Source organism: Rhinoderma darwinii, chromosome 8, assembly GCF_050947455.1.
Source record: "Rhinoderma darwinii isolate aRhiDar2 chromosome 8, aRhiDar2.hap1, whole genome shotgun sequence".
Lineage (NCBI taxonomy): Eukaryota > Metazoa > Chordata > Amphibia > Anura > Rhinodermatidae > Rhinoderma > Rhinoderma darwinii.
In genome coordinates, this window is record NC_134694.1 from 99,005,613 (window position 1) to 99,018,541 (window position 12,929).

Genomic DNA, 12,929 nt, shown 5'->3' on the forward strand with positions numbered 1-12,929 from the left:
ATCACAGAATAATCAGAAATGTGTAGTAAATGTCTGGTGAAATATGTCCTACGTGATGTCATCATGTGACAGTGACATCACTACTGTAAAAGGTTGCACATTTGAAGAGTTATGTGTGTGACAAATATTCTCTGAGTAATAAAGTCCTATAACTGAATAGCAGTGCTTAGCACAGAGTGAATAAATGAATCAATTAAAAAGTCTTCAGTATTCCTCATACAACTACTGCCCTCCTCTGACCACACCTTCTCATTCCCAATATTTATTCTGCTCTGTAGTATGAAGCTGCAAAACCAGCTCTCAGTTGCTGCTGATTCCGAATAAACATCTGGGTAAGTGCACAATCTAATGAAATGATGTTTTATGAGAGAACTCGAATTACAAGGTTATTTCTTTATATGCAGAACAATAATTCCCTGTCTGAATACTTTAATTTAAATAAATGTTTCATTTAATTTAATTAACTTTAAATTCTTAGAAAAAATAAATGTGTCAAATATTATAATGCTGTTGGTTGTGAGACCTGCATATAAAATGTAGATTGCGGTTTATAGTATTGTTTTATAATAATAAGTAGATGAAGCATTTGTTGTGAAATTATCTTTAATGTATCAGTCTCTTTTGTCTTGTACATTTGTGCAGTTTCACCTAGTGGGCACAGATATAAGATGATCTCACTACATCATTGGCATGTGTCATATTTATTAATAAAATGAAGCAATTTCCTGGCACACTAGCCAACTATTTCAACACTTTTAGGTTGTAGTTAGAATAGGATGTAATTAGACAAAAGAATGCAATACTCCAGCTAATATTTATACAGGACCCTGTTAGGGTATATTCACACGCCGCAGGTTTGTTGCAGAAATTTCTGACACTGAAAATCAGTTGCATGCATCTGAATGTTGTTGTTTTTGCAGCAAGCTCATGGATTTCTGAAAACCACAGATGAATAGGACAGGCACAGAAATTTCTGCAACAAATGCGCAGTGTGAATTCACCTTTATTAGGACATTGGTTATTAGGACTAGAGCTGGTACCCACTTCTATCACTGATGTAGTGCTAAATACAGGTGTGATCGCAATTTGAGTCACGTTACGCCTTGATCTCCATGCAGGTTCAAATCAGGGGGGGGGGCGAGCTGCTCGGAGAAGTAACAGATACACTGAGACGTTTCTCAAGGCAAAATACTTCTGACTTTATTTAACTGTAGTGGTCACTTTTATAGCATCAGAACAAAAACATTCCATAACATATGAGTCATCTGTATATTCAATCCTTACATCCTTCTTTCTCATAAAACCCATTGGTGGAACACAAGGTATTCCCTTTTATGCTTAGGGGGGTTGGTCAAGTGATTGACCGCCATCTGTTCGCAATTTCAAGAGACAGCAGAGCAGCTGCAAACTATTTCTTCTCTTACCCTTTCTAAAATACCCATTCTACTGTAACACATGCTCTCCTCTATAACATTTCACTCCTTGGGGCCCCAGATACATTATACATATATTTATACCATAACAATCCCTCCTTTTGTGATTTTACCAACACCTAAATTCCAATGCTACTTCTATCTCCTGATAGCAAGGCTTCGATCCATTTCTTCACTTGATTCACACAGGTATGTAGGTGGGGTAATCTCACAACACTCTTTCATCATAATGTATAGGCCTCTGTTTGAATGCTTCCCTTATTTTGCAAAATGTATAACAATTGAAACATGTAAGCAATATAAACAATATTATGAAACATATCAAGGGTTGGAATAACACATGCAGTATCTTAGTGGCAGTGGGGGAAAATCCTGTAAATATGTCATACCAGTGATGGGCACTAGCATCTTTTATTGCTGACGATAAATTTATTACTTCCCTAGCTGCTATTGTAGCCAATACTTTCACTTTACTTAGAGTTACATTATGGGCTGCTATCAATTTCTTTACATCTTTAGACTTTTGTAACACTTGTTTTAACTCTTCCAGTGGCAAACTAAAATTTCCATAGGGCAAAGGTTCAGGTACCCATACAGTGGACATTATTTCTTCTAAAGTAGGCAGGAACACTATAGTTTGGTTCCCCCAAGTCAAATGCGTCACATTGTATAGACATCCTGAAAATGGTCCTATGAGATTAAACTGGCTAAGGGTCTGCTTGTCGTTAGTTATTAAACATACATGCTGTGGACCTACTTCAATATATACCTGTAGGTTAGCTTCTGGGATTATAGTGAGTGCGCATACATTATCCTGGTGCTGCATTAGACAGGGTTCATATATCCCTGACTGTTGATTACATACATATCCTTGCTCTGTTAATTGGCACAAATCTATATTCCTTGTCTTATTTTGAGAGTCTATGTGTGTTCCTTTTATTTCTGGCATCCAATATTGTCCTAATAATGTCACCGGATCAATCATTACCATTGGCATAACAATAAATTTGCATAATAGAGTAGGATTTTTCACATTAAATGCTATTAGTCTTCCTGCACACCATCTAGGTGTACACTCAGTATACTCAGGCTGTAACAATAACCACGTATCATTTCTCTCTCCTACGGGCAGAATGTCTGTCCATTGCCTAACATGACTACTAAACAATTTATTCTTAAAATTATTCATCTGTTCTTGTTGCCACATCGTTTTAAGCGTACATACTGTCCAATTTACAAAAGTTGATACATTCTGTAATGTTCTATATTCGGTTAGCATACTTTCATTAAAAACATTTAGAAACAGTTCATCTATAGCTAACCCTTTCTGTTGTATGGCAAAGGTAGTAGGTAACCATGAGGCACCTATCCTTAATGCAGTAGATGTGTCGTCTCCCACTGAGTTTAATTTGTTCAGAACTGTTTCTAACTGTATACCATTCAATACTCCTAGTCCCGTTCCTACCCCTCCTAATAGCGTGTCATACCATTCTCTTTTTTGTCTATGACAGCTGGGGGATTCAGGGAAGGAAATATTGAAGTGTACATTCTCTTTCTGCTGTTGGGTTACAGCATTCTTACATGTATGTGGTATTCTTTCTAAATTCTGTTCAGTAACATTTGGTTTGTGGCCATCGTGTAAAAATTCAACACATAACACATAGGTAGTTCTATTTTCGATCTTGGTGTTATTGGTGCACCAAAGTCCAAACATATTTTGATCAATAGAGAAAGTATCAGCCAATTTTAGATATTTGTATTGTGTTTCATTGTAGAACCTCCATCTGTCCGTATTTCTTGGGGCATCATATTTCATCAGAAACCCTACCTGTCGCTGTTCCTGCATAAATGTTCCTTTTGGTATCTGATAACAATCAAGATACCCTTTTAATTTCATAGTTATATTATCACCATCTTTGGGTATTCTTACATACAACATCCGTGAATCTGGGGGTCCATTTTGACATAAGGCTGGTGCAGAGATAGAAATATTGGCAATAGTGCAAAAACTACTCCCGTTCGCTTTTTCCGGAGGGGAAGGTGCACACGTAAAGTTACCGTGTTCCGTTTGGTTGCTCTTCTGTAACCATCCTGCTTTAAAACTTCCACAATCCTGAGGAGGTCGTGTTAATTCCGACGGTGTATGGGGGGCAATTTCTTTCAAGATTAGAATTCCCAACATCCACATAAAAATTCTAAACATCTTCTTTAGAGTCTTCTTTCGTTTGTACTGTAATTTTTTTGCAATGGCTGGCGTGAATCCAACTTGTCTTTCCTTCGAGCTTTACAGAGGTGCTTGTTGTGAGTAGGACTTGAAACGGTCCGTCAAATCTTGGGTCTAGACTTTTCCTCACGTGTCTCTTAACGACCACCCAATCTCCCGGTTCCAGCTTATGCGTCCCTTCAACTGAATCGGGATCTGGAATGGAAGCAAAAACTTGTGCATGCACCTTGGTCAATTGTTTGTTCAGGGTTGATACATAATCTGTTAGTCTACCATACTGCATTTGGAGCACCTGTGGAAAATAACATCCTAATCTGGGAGCCGACCCAAATAAGATCTCATATGGGCTGAGACCTGTTCTTTTTGTGGGCGTGTATCTTACTGAGAACAAGGCTAATGGTAGACACTCGGTCCATGGTTTCCCGGTTTCTACCATTGCTTTTTGGATTTTCCCTGGGCCATAAGGGCCATACAATCATGTTCATCAGTTTCAGGCAAAAATTGTGACCATACTTTACCTACGTCTTCTCCCCCTTGCTCCAAAGGCAGTAAGGTAGCTGGGTTCAATGTAGTACAGCGGTGTAAAGTAACCTGCTCAGGAAGAAGAAGAGCACAGGTTAATCTCAAATGTCTTGCAGTTGACAAATGCTTCGGCTGTATTTGAGTAAGAATAGCAGTAATATCATGTGGTGCAAACACTTGGACTGGAAATGCTAGGACCAAATCTGAGGCCTTGTCTAACATTGAATTTACAGCAATGATAGCTCTCACACATGATGGGGAACCTCGGGCCACAGGGTCTAGTCTAGCTGAATAATATGCTACCGGGCGCTGCTGTGGTCCATGACTTTGTGTGAGAACTGCAGTGGCATGTCCATTTTGTTCAGTACAGTACAACCTGAAGGGTTTGTCATAGTCTGGAGTACCAAGGGCTGGAGCTGTTTGTACTACTAATTTAAGGCTATGAAAATTCTCTTCAGCTTCTGGGGTGAGTCCGAATGGCTGACTTTTTAGGCAATCATACAGGGGCTGCATGAGGATCGATGCTGATCTGATCCAGGGCCTGCAGTAAGAGACTAAACCTAAAAATGTACGTAAAGCATTTAAAGATTTTGGAACTGGTATTTGTACAATAGTTTCTACTCTGCTGTGTGTGAGATGCCTCGTGCCTTGTGCTACACAGTGTCCTAAAAATACCACTTGTGTGCAACAAAACTGCAACTTGTCTTTTGATGCTTTGCAGCCATGGTTAGCTAGGAACGTGAGGAGTGACACAGAAGCCTCTGCGCACTCTTGTTGGGAGGGACAGCAAAGGAGTAGATCATCAACATACTGTAATAATACTATTTCCTCGGGAGGCACCCATTCTGCAAGTACCGACTGCATTGCGGCCGTATAGGTACTTGGAGAGTTATGTGCTCCCTGGGGCAAAACAGTCCATGCATACTGTTTTCCCTCATGTGTGAAAGCAAAAAGATACTGACTATCTGGGTGCAATGGGACTGAGAAGAAGGCGTTTGCCAGATCCACCACCGTGAAATGCGAAGATGCTGCTGGGATCTGAGCCAATAATACATGGGGATTTGGCACTATCGGTGTGTTAAAAACTGTTGCCGCATTCACTGCCCTCAGGTCTTGGACCATCCTATATTTTGTAGGTTGGCCTTTTTCTGATTTCTTTTTAACAGGGTATAAGGGAGTGTTACATGGGGACACTATTTCCCTTAGTACTCCTGCTTGTAGGAAGTCCCTGATGCTACTGGTTATAGCATCTGATTGGGCTTGACTGAGGGGGTATTGTTTCTTTTGAGGTAGTGGATGATTGGGTTTCAGTTTGACCTCTACCGGGGGTACTGGCAGTATGCCTACATCTGTAGGACTTTTTGACCACAACTTGTGTGGTACATATTTCAAACATTGTTCTTGCTCTGTGGGAGTATATGCTTGGACGTATGCTTGCGTAGAGGTACTCCATGGATTGGTGTCACAAGCCGCTACCAAACACAACTCCTCCTCATTCAGCTGGCCACATAGTTTTACCGTCCCATCTGGCAAATACTCGATGGTGGCCTGTAATTTTTGTAACAGGTCAGCACCAAGCAAGCAAGCGGGAGTAGTATCACAAGTGACCAACCTAGTAACGAGCGAGCTGTGTGGTCCAAACTGGAGTGTGACAGGTTTACTTATTTGATTTTTCACCACAACTCCTCCCACACCCACACATTCTTGATAATCTGGGGACAACATCTCGGAAGGAAGTAATTGGGTTTTGATGACAGTCATGGCTGCTCCCGTATCTATAAGGAAGGGTATGGAGGGACCTCCGTTTATCTTTAACGGGACCGTAGGGGCGGGGCCTAAGGAAACTACTTGTATCTGTGTTACTGCCCCTTCCTCGGGATTGCCACTGTCCTATGCCTGGTATGGCTGCATTTGTCGTGTCTGTGGAGGTGCCGTAGGCTGCGCGCCCTCCACTTGCGGGAACTGTCGTGGACGTTTTGGACCTCTACAGTTCCTGGCTATGTGTCCTTGCTCCTGACAATTATAACAAGTTATATCCCTCCGTAATGGCCTTTGTGCCTGTTGCTGGTACTGAGGCTGGTATACTCCAGCACCAACAACTTGTTTCTTTCTTTGTCCTTGTGCTTTTTGACCCTGCTCTATACCTTGTGCTATTTTTAACAGGTCTCCTGGGGCCAAACTTCGGTACTCAGGTCTAGCTACTAACAATGCGTCTTTTATGTGTCGTTTTAGCCCGTCTACAAAACAGTTTGTCAGTAGTCTAGTATCTAGTTGGTTATCTCTTCTGTATCCCATATTTTTCCAGCTTGTCTGAAGTCTAGCATAAAATTTCTCCACTGTTTCACTTCCCTCTTGCGTAAGGTCTGTCAGGTTAAGTCCTAGCTCTGCCTGCTTTTTCACTGCCCATTCTTTCAATTGATTTACCATGTCCTGTCCTGATGGCTCCGTCTGAGCCCAATTCCCTCCTACCGGGGGAACTAAATCATCCATGACAGTAGAGCTATAGATTCCCATTTTGGTATGTATGAGCTGAACTAAGTCTTCCCATGTTGCTGAATACATTTTCTGAATTTGTTCTATATATCTCCAAAAAGGGACAGGCTCTGTCTCCGGGTCAGGGGCTTTCTGAACTAAAGTCAACGCATCCCTAGGGTTCCATGGCTTATATTTATGTTCTCTACCTTTATTGAAATTTTTGTCAGCTTCAGTCGCAAATAGGTCTGTCAATACTTGTAACCTTTTTCCCACGTTTTCTAATGCTTGCGTCGTATCTTTTGACTCGGGAAGCTTCCTTGCTGCTTCTGCCTGATTCATATTACGCTGATGTCTTTCCCTTTCCTCTTTCTCTTCTGCCTCCTCTTTTTCCCTTTTCTCTCTATACGCTCTAGTTTCTACTCTTTCATCCGTTGAGCCCTCGGCTCCTCCTGTTACTGGGGTTATTCCTGCCAACACTACAGGGGCCAACCCTATTGTTTGTTTATATGGTTCTGGTACTTGTTGAGGTGAGGGGGCAAAGGGGTTTGTGCTACTCATTCTTGGTACCACTGGATATATCCCTAGGGGATTTTGCCCTCCTGTTCTTGCTGCCCCACATGCAAAACAAGTATCCCTCCATGCTTGATTCTGCTGACCACACACTCCACACGTCCATCCCCCTGGTCCCTGCATCGTGACTACCCCATACCCCGGTGGGCTACTTGCTATTTCGTCTCCTTGTTTACCACCTTCATTATAACAAGTGTAGTAAAACTTATCTTTACATTCTGTTTCCCTGAAACCTCCTCGTACTACTTCTTCTGACACTTTTCTCCATGCTTCTGCTTTCCCCTGTAACTTTTTATCTTTCAACCATCCACGTTTTGTGTCACAACATTCATTCCATTTTTCCAGATCTAATCTTCCCGCTTTTCCCATTCCACATGCCTTCATTAACTGATTCGTTCCTTTTGTCACATCCTTTCCCTCTCTTTCCGCTACTACCTGTTTGGCTGTCAGTCCTTGTGGGTGCTCATCTCGTAATAGGGACACCAAGTTCCCCATCTCGTACTCTTGTTACAGATTCTAGCTACTGACAGATGAATTCCATTCTCATCTGTTTTAGACAGTTTCTAGTTTCCGTACTTAACCCCTTAAGGACGCAGCCTAGTTTGGGCCTTAAGGCTCAGAGCCCATTTTTCAAATCTGACATATTTCACTTTATGTGGTAATAACGTCGGAATGCTTAAACCTATCCAAGCGATTCTGAGATTGTTTTCTCGTGACACTTTGGGCTTCATGTTCGTGGTAAAATTTGGTCGATATATTCAGTCTTTATTTGTGAAAAATTGCAAAATTTAGAGAAAATTTACAAAAAATAGCATTTTTCAGAATTTAAATGCATCTGCTTGAAAAACAGACGGTTCTACCACCCAAAATAGTTACTAGTTCACATTTCCCATATGTCTACTTTAGATTGGCATCGTTTTTTGAACATTATTTTATTTTTCTTGGACGTTACGAGGTTTAGAACATAAACAGCAATTTCTCATATTCTTAAGAAAATTTCAAAAGCCTTTTTTTGAAGGTACCTCTTGAGTTCTGAAGTGGATTTGAGGGGCCTATGTATTAGAAACCCCCATAAAACACCCCATTTTAAAAACTAGACCCCTCAAAGTATTCAAAACAGCATTTAGAAAGTTTTTTAACCCTTCAGGCATTTCACAGGAATTAAAGCAAAGTGGAAATGAAATTTGCAAATTTCATTTTTTCTGCTGAATTTCAATTTTAATCAATTTTTTTTTAGTAACAGAGAAGGTTTTACCAGAGAAACACTACTAAATATGTATTGTCCAGATTCTGCAGTTTTTAGAAATGTCCCACATGTGGCCCTACTGCGCTCGTGGACTAAAACACAAGCCCTAGAAGCAAAGAAGCACCTAGTGCATTTTGAGGCCTCTTTTTTATTAGAATATATTTTAGGCAGCATGCCAGGTTTGAAGAGGCGTTGAGGTATCAAAACAATGGAAACCCACCAGAAGTGACCCCATTTTGGAAATTACACCCCTCAAGGAATTCATTTGTGGTTTTTGTTATCATTTTGACCGCACAGTTTTTTCACAGCACCTATTTGAATTGGGCTGTGAAATGAAAAAAATGATATTTTTTCCAATAAAATGTCATTTTTGATCAAATTTTCTTATTTTCACAGGGAACAACATACCCCATTTTGTTGCCCAATTTGTCCTTAGTGCGGCAATACCCCATTTGTGGTGATAAACTGCCGTTTGGGCCCATGGGAGGGCTCAGAAGGAAAGGAGCGCTATGTGTTTGTTGGAGTCCAGATTTTGCTGGATTGGTTTTCGGGTGCCATGTCGCATTTGCAGAGCCCCAGAGGTATCAAAGCAATGGAAACCCACCCGAAGTGACCCCATTTTGGAAACTACACCCCTCAAGGAATTCATTTATGGTTTTTGTTATCATTTTGACCGCACAGGTTTTTCACAGCACCTATTTGAATTGGGCTGTGAAATGAAAAAAATTATATTTTTTCCAATAAGATGTCATTTTTGATCAAAATTTCTTATTTTCACAGGGAACAACATACCCCATTTTGTTGCCCAATTTGTCCTTAGTGCGGCAATACCCCATTTGTGGTGATAAACTGCCGTTTGGGCCCATGGGAGGGCTCAGACGGAAAGGAGCGCTATGTGTTTGTTGGAGTCCAGATTTTGCTGGATTGGTTTTCGGGTGCCATGTTGCATTTGCAGAGCCCCAGAGGTATCAAAGCAATGGAAACCCACCAGAAGTGACCCCATTTTGGAAACTACACCCCTCAAGGAATTCATTTATGGTTTTTGTTATCATTTTGACCGCACAGTTTTTTCACAGCACCTATTTGAATTGGGCTGTGAAATGAAAAAAATGATATTTTTTCCAATAAGATGTCATTTTTGATCAAAATTTCTTATTTTCACAAGGAACAACATACCCCATTTTGTTGCCCAATTTGTCCTTAGTGCGGCAATACCCCATTTGTGGTGATAAACTGCCCTTTGGGCCCATGGGAGGGCTCAGAAGGAAAGGACCATCATTTGGCCTACTGGAGCTTTTCTGGTGCTAAGTCATGTGTGCAGAAGCCCCTGAGGTACCGGTACAGTTGAAACCCCCGAGAAGTGACCCCATTTTAAAAACTACACCCCTTAAGACATTCATCTAGAGGTGTAGTGAGCATTTTGACCCCACAGGTACTGTGTAAAAGATAATGCGCAGCAGATGGTGCAGTGTGAGATTTGCAATTTTATATATGTATATGCCATTTCAGTGTCCAATATAGTGTGCCCAGCATGCGCCACCGGAGATATACACCCCTTAAATTGTAATGTGGGTTCTCCTGGGTACGACAATACCCTACATGTGGCTGTTATCAGCTGCCTGGGCATACGGCAGGGCTCAGAAGGGAAAGATGAGGGGGGTAAGCTGTGCGGAGTGCATCAGGGTAAATTAAAAATCAAGGGATGTATGATACATTTTAAAACAATCTTTTATACAGAGCCCTGGTTTTTCGGGACACGTGTCACATTGGTATATTGTGTTCTTCCTTATCCCCCTCTTATAGCAGACTCTGCACCTCTTTTGACTCTTTCCCTTTCCACCGGTTTGGGGACCTTCTCCTGGAAAGTGTTGCCCTGGTACGATGCGTGTGGCCTCGCTTCCAGAAGTACTGGGTGCCCCCCCTTCCTGGTCCCTAAAGATTAGATCTTGAAATTCCAGGAAAGTTCCCCTCTGGCCTGCACATCGACGTAGCACATACGCATTGTACAAAGCCATCTGTATGATGTGCCCGGCCAGCTTCTTATACCACACCGCATGGCGCTGTAGGGCTTCAGGACTTGATTTGACAAGTCCATCCCTCCCATGTACCTATTGTAGTCCAGGATGCAGTCTGGTTTGGGGGTGGCCTTTCCTTCATATATCCTAAACCTGTAGGTATACCCTGATGCACTCTCGAAGCTTATACATCTTCACGCCATACCTTGCCCTCTTACCCGGCAGGTACTCGCGGAATTGAACCCTCCCTTTAAAATGTACCAGGGACTCATCAATAGAAATACACTTCTCGGGGGTGTATGCTGGGAAAACCGGGCACTGGAACGGTCTAATAGGGGTCTCCGTTTATACAAACGGTCAAAACTGGGGTCATCTCGGAGTGGGCACGGCTCATTATCAGTATAATGTAAGAAGCCAAGTATTGCCTCATTTATTTATTTTTTTAGGTTCCAGTTCATTTCTGAAGTTGCTTTGAGGGGCCCATATATTAGAAACCCCTATCAAACACCCCATTTTAGAAACTAGACCCCTCAAAGTATTCACAACAGCATTTAGAAAGTTTATGAACCCTTTAGGTGTTTCACAGAAATTTAGAGCAAAGTAGAGGTGAAATTTACTCTTTTTATACCATTTTTTTTATAACACAAAAGGATTTATCAGAGAAACGCAACTCAATACTTATTGCCCAGATTCTGCAGTTTAGAGAAATATCCCACATGTGGCCATCGGGCGGTAATGGAGTGAAGCACCGGCCTCCGAAGCAAAGGAGCACCTAGTGGATTTTGAGCCCTCTTTTTTATTAGGCACCATGTCCGGTTTGAAGAGGTCTTGTGGTGCCAAAACATTGGAAACCCCCCAAAAGTGACCCCAATTTGGAAACTAGACCCCTTGAGGAATCCATTGTAGTTTTCTTGGGGTGCATGCGGCTTTTTGATCAGTTTTTATTCCATTTTTAGGTGGCGTGGTGACTAATAAACAGCAATTCTACTATTGTTTTTGTATACTTTTTTTTTTACAGCGTTCACCGTGCGCTATAAATGACACATTCACTTTATTCTGCGGGGCGATACGATCACGGCGATACCAGATGTTTATAGTTTTTTTATGTCTTATGGCGTTTGCACAATAAAATACGTTTTGTAAACAATCATTCACTTTTTGTGTTACCTTATTCTAAGAGCCAGAACGTTTTTATTTTTCAATCAATAAAGGCGTGCGAGGACTTTTTTTTTGCGTAACGAACTGTATTTTCCATCAGGACCATTTTTAGGTACATGCGACTTTTTGATCTCTTTTTATTCCATTTTTTGGGAGGTGAAGTGACCAAACAATTGTGATTGTGGTACGGTTTATTAATATTTTTTTTTACGGCGTTCACCGTGCGGGATAAATAACAAAATAATTTTGTAGCTCAGGCCGTTACGGACGCGGCGATACCAATTATGTATAGTTTATTTGTTTGTTTATATATTTTTATTAATAATAAAGGACTGATAAGGGAAAAAGTGGGACTTTTACTTTTATTACTTTTAAAACTTTTATTTTCTTATTTTTACACATCTTTTTTTAACTTTTTTTTTACTTTATTACTTTGTCCCACTAGGGGACATGAGGGCAGGAGGCCCTGATCGCTATTCTAATACACTGCACTACATGCGTAGTGCAGTGTATTAGAACTGTCAGCTACTCACTGACAGCAAGCATAGTGGGTCCTGACTAGAGATGAGCGAACTTATCAAAAGTTCGGTTCGGCTAGTTCGCCGAATTTCACAAAAAAGTTCGGTTCGGACCGAACTAGTTCTGACCGAACCTGTCACTTACGTGCGCCGAGCATGCTACTGTCCAGGGTGCTGATAGAGTTAATGGGCTGCACTAACTCTTTCAGCAACCTTCACAGTACATGCTCGGCGCGCGGAAAATACCATTTAAATGTAATAAAAAAATAAAAATTATACGTTCGTACTTACTTTCCTCCTGTCCGGCCTCCAGCGATGACGTTTCATCCCTTTCGCCGCTGCAGCCAATCACAGGCTGTAGTGGCGGTCACGCACGTCAGGATGACGCTTCATCCCACGTGACCGCCTCTGCAGCCAATCACAGGCTGCAGCGGCGACATGAATGAAACGTCATCGCTGGAGGCCGGACAGGAGGAAAGTAAGTATGAACGTATTATTATTATTTTTTGGCATGTATGTATGTTGGCATGTATGTATGTATATCTGTGCATGTATGTTTGCATGTATGTTGGCATGTATGTATATATGTGCATGTTTGTATGTATATTTGCATGTATATATTTGCATGTATGTATTTTTGCATGTATGTTGTCATGTATGTATGTATGTATGTAGTCATGTATGTATATATGTGCATGTGTGTATGTATATTTGTATGTATGTTTGCATGTATGTTTGCATGAATGTATGTATATTTGCATGTGTGTA

At 41.2% G+C, this 12,929-nt stretch overlaps 1 protein-coding gene across 1 annotated transcript in view; it reads left to right on the plus strand.

The window, feature by feature from the left end:
- The first annotated feature begins 283 nt into the window (after window positions 1-283).
- IL13RA2 (interleukin 13 receptor subunit alpha 2) overlaps window positions 284-12,929 on the plus strand; it is a 43,664-nt gene continuing 31,018 nt past the window's right edge. Inside the window, exon 1 of the mRNA XM_075834398.1 lies at window positions 284-332. The gene's annotated coding sequence lies outside the window, so the exon portion shown is untranslated. The remainder of the gene's footprint in view (window positions 333-12,929) is intronic.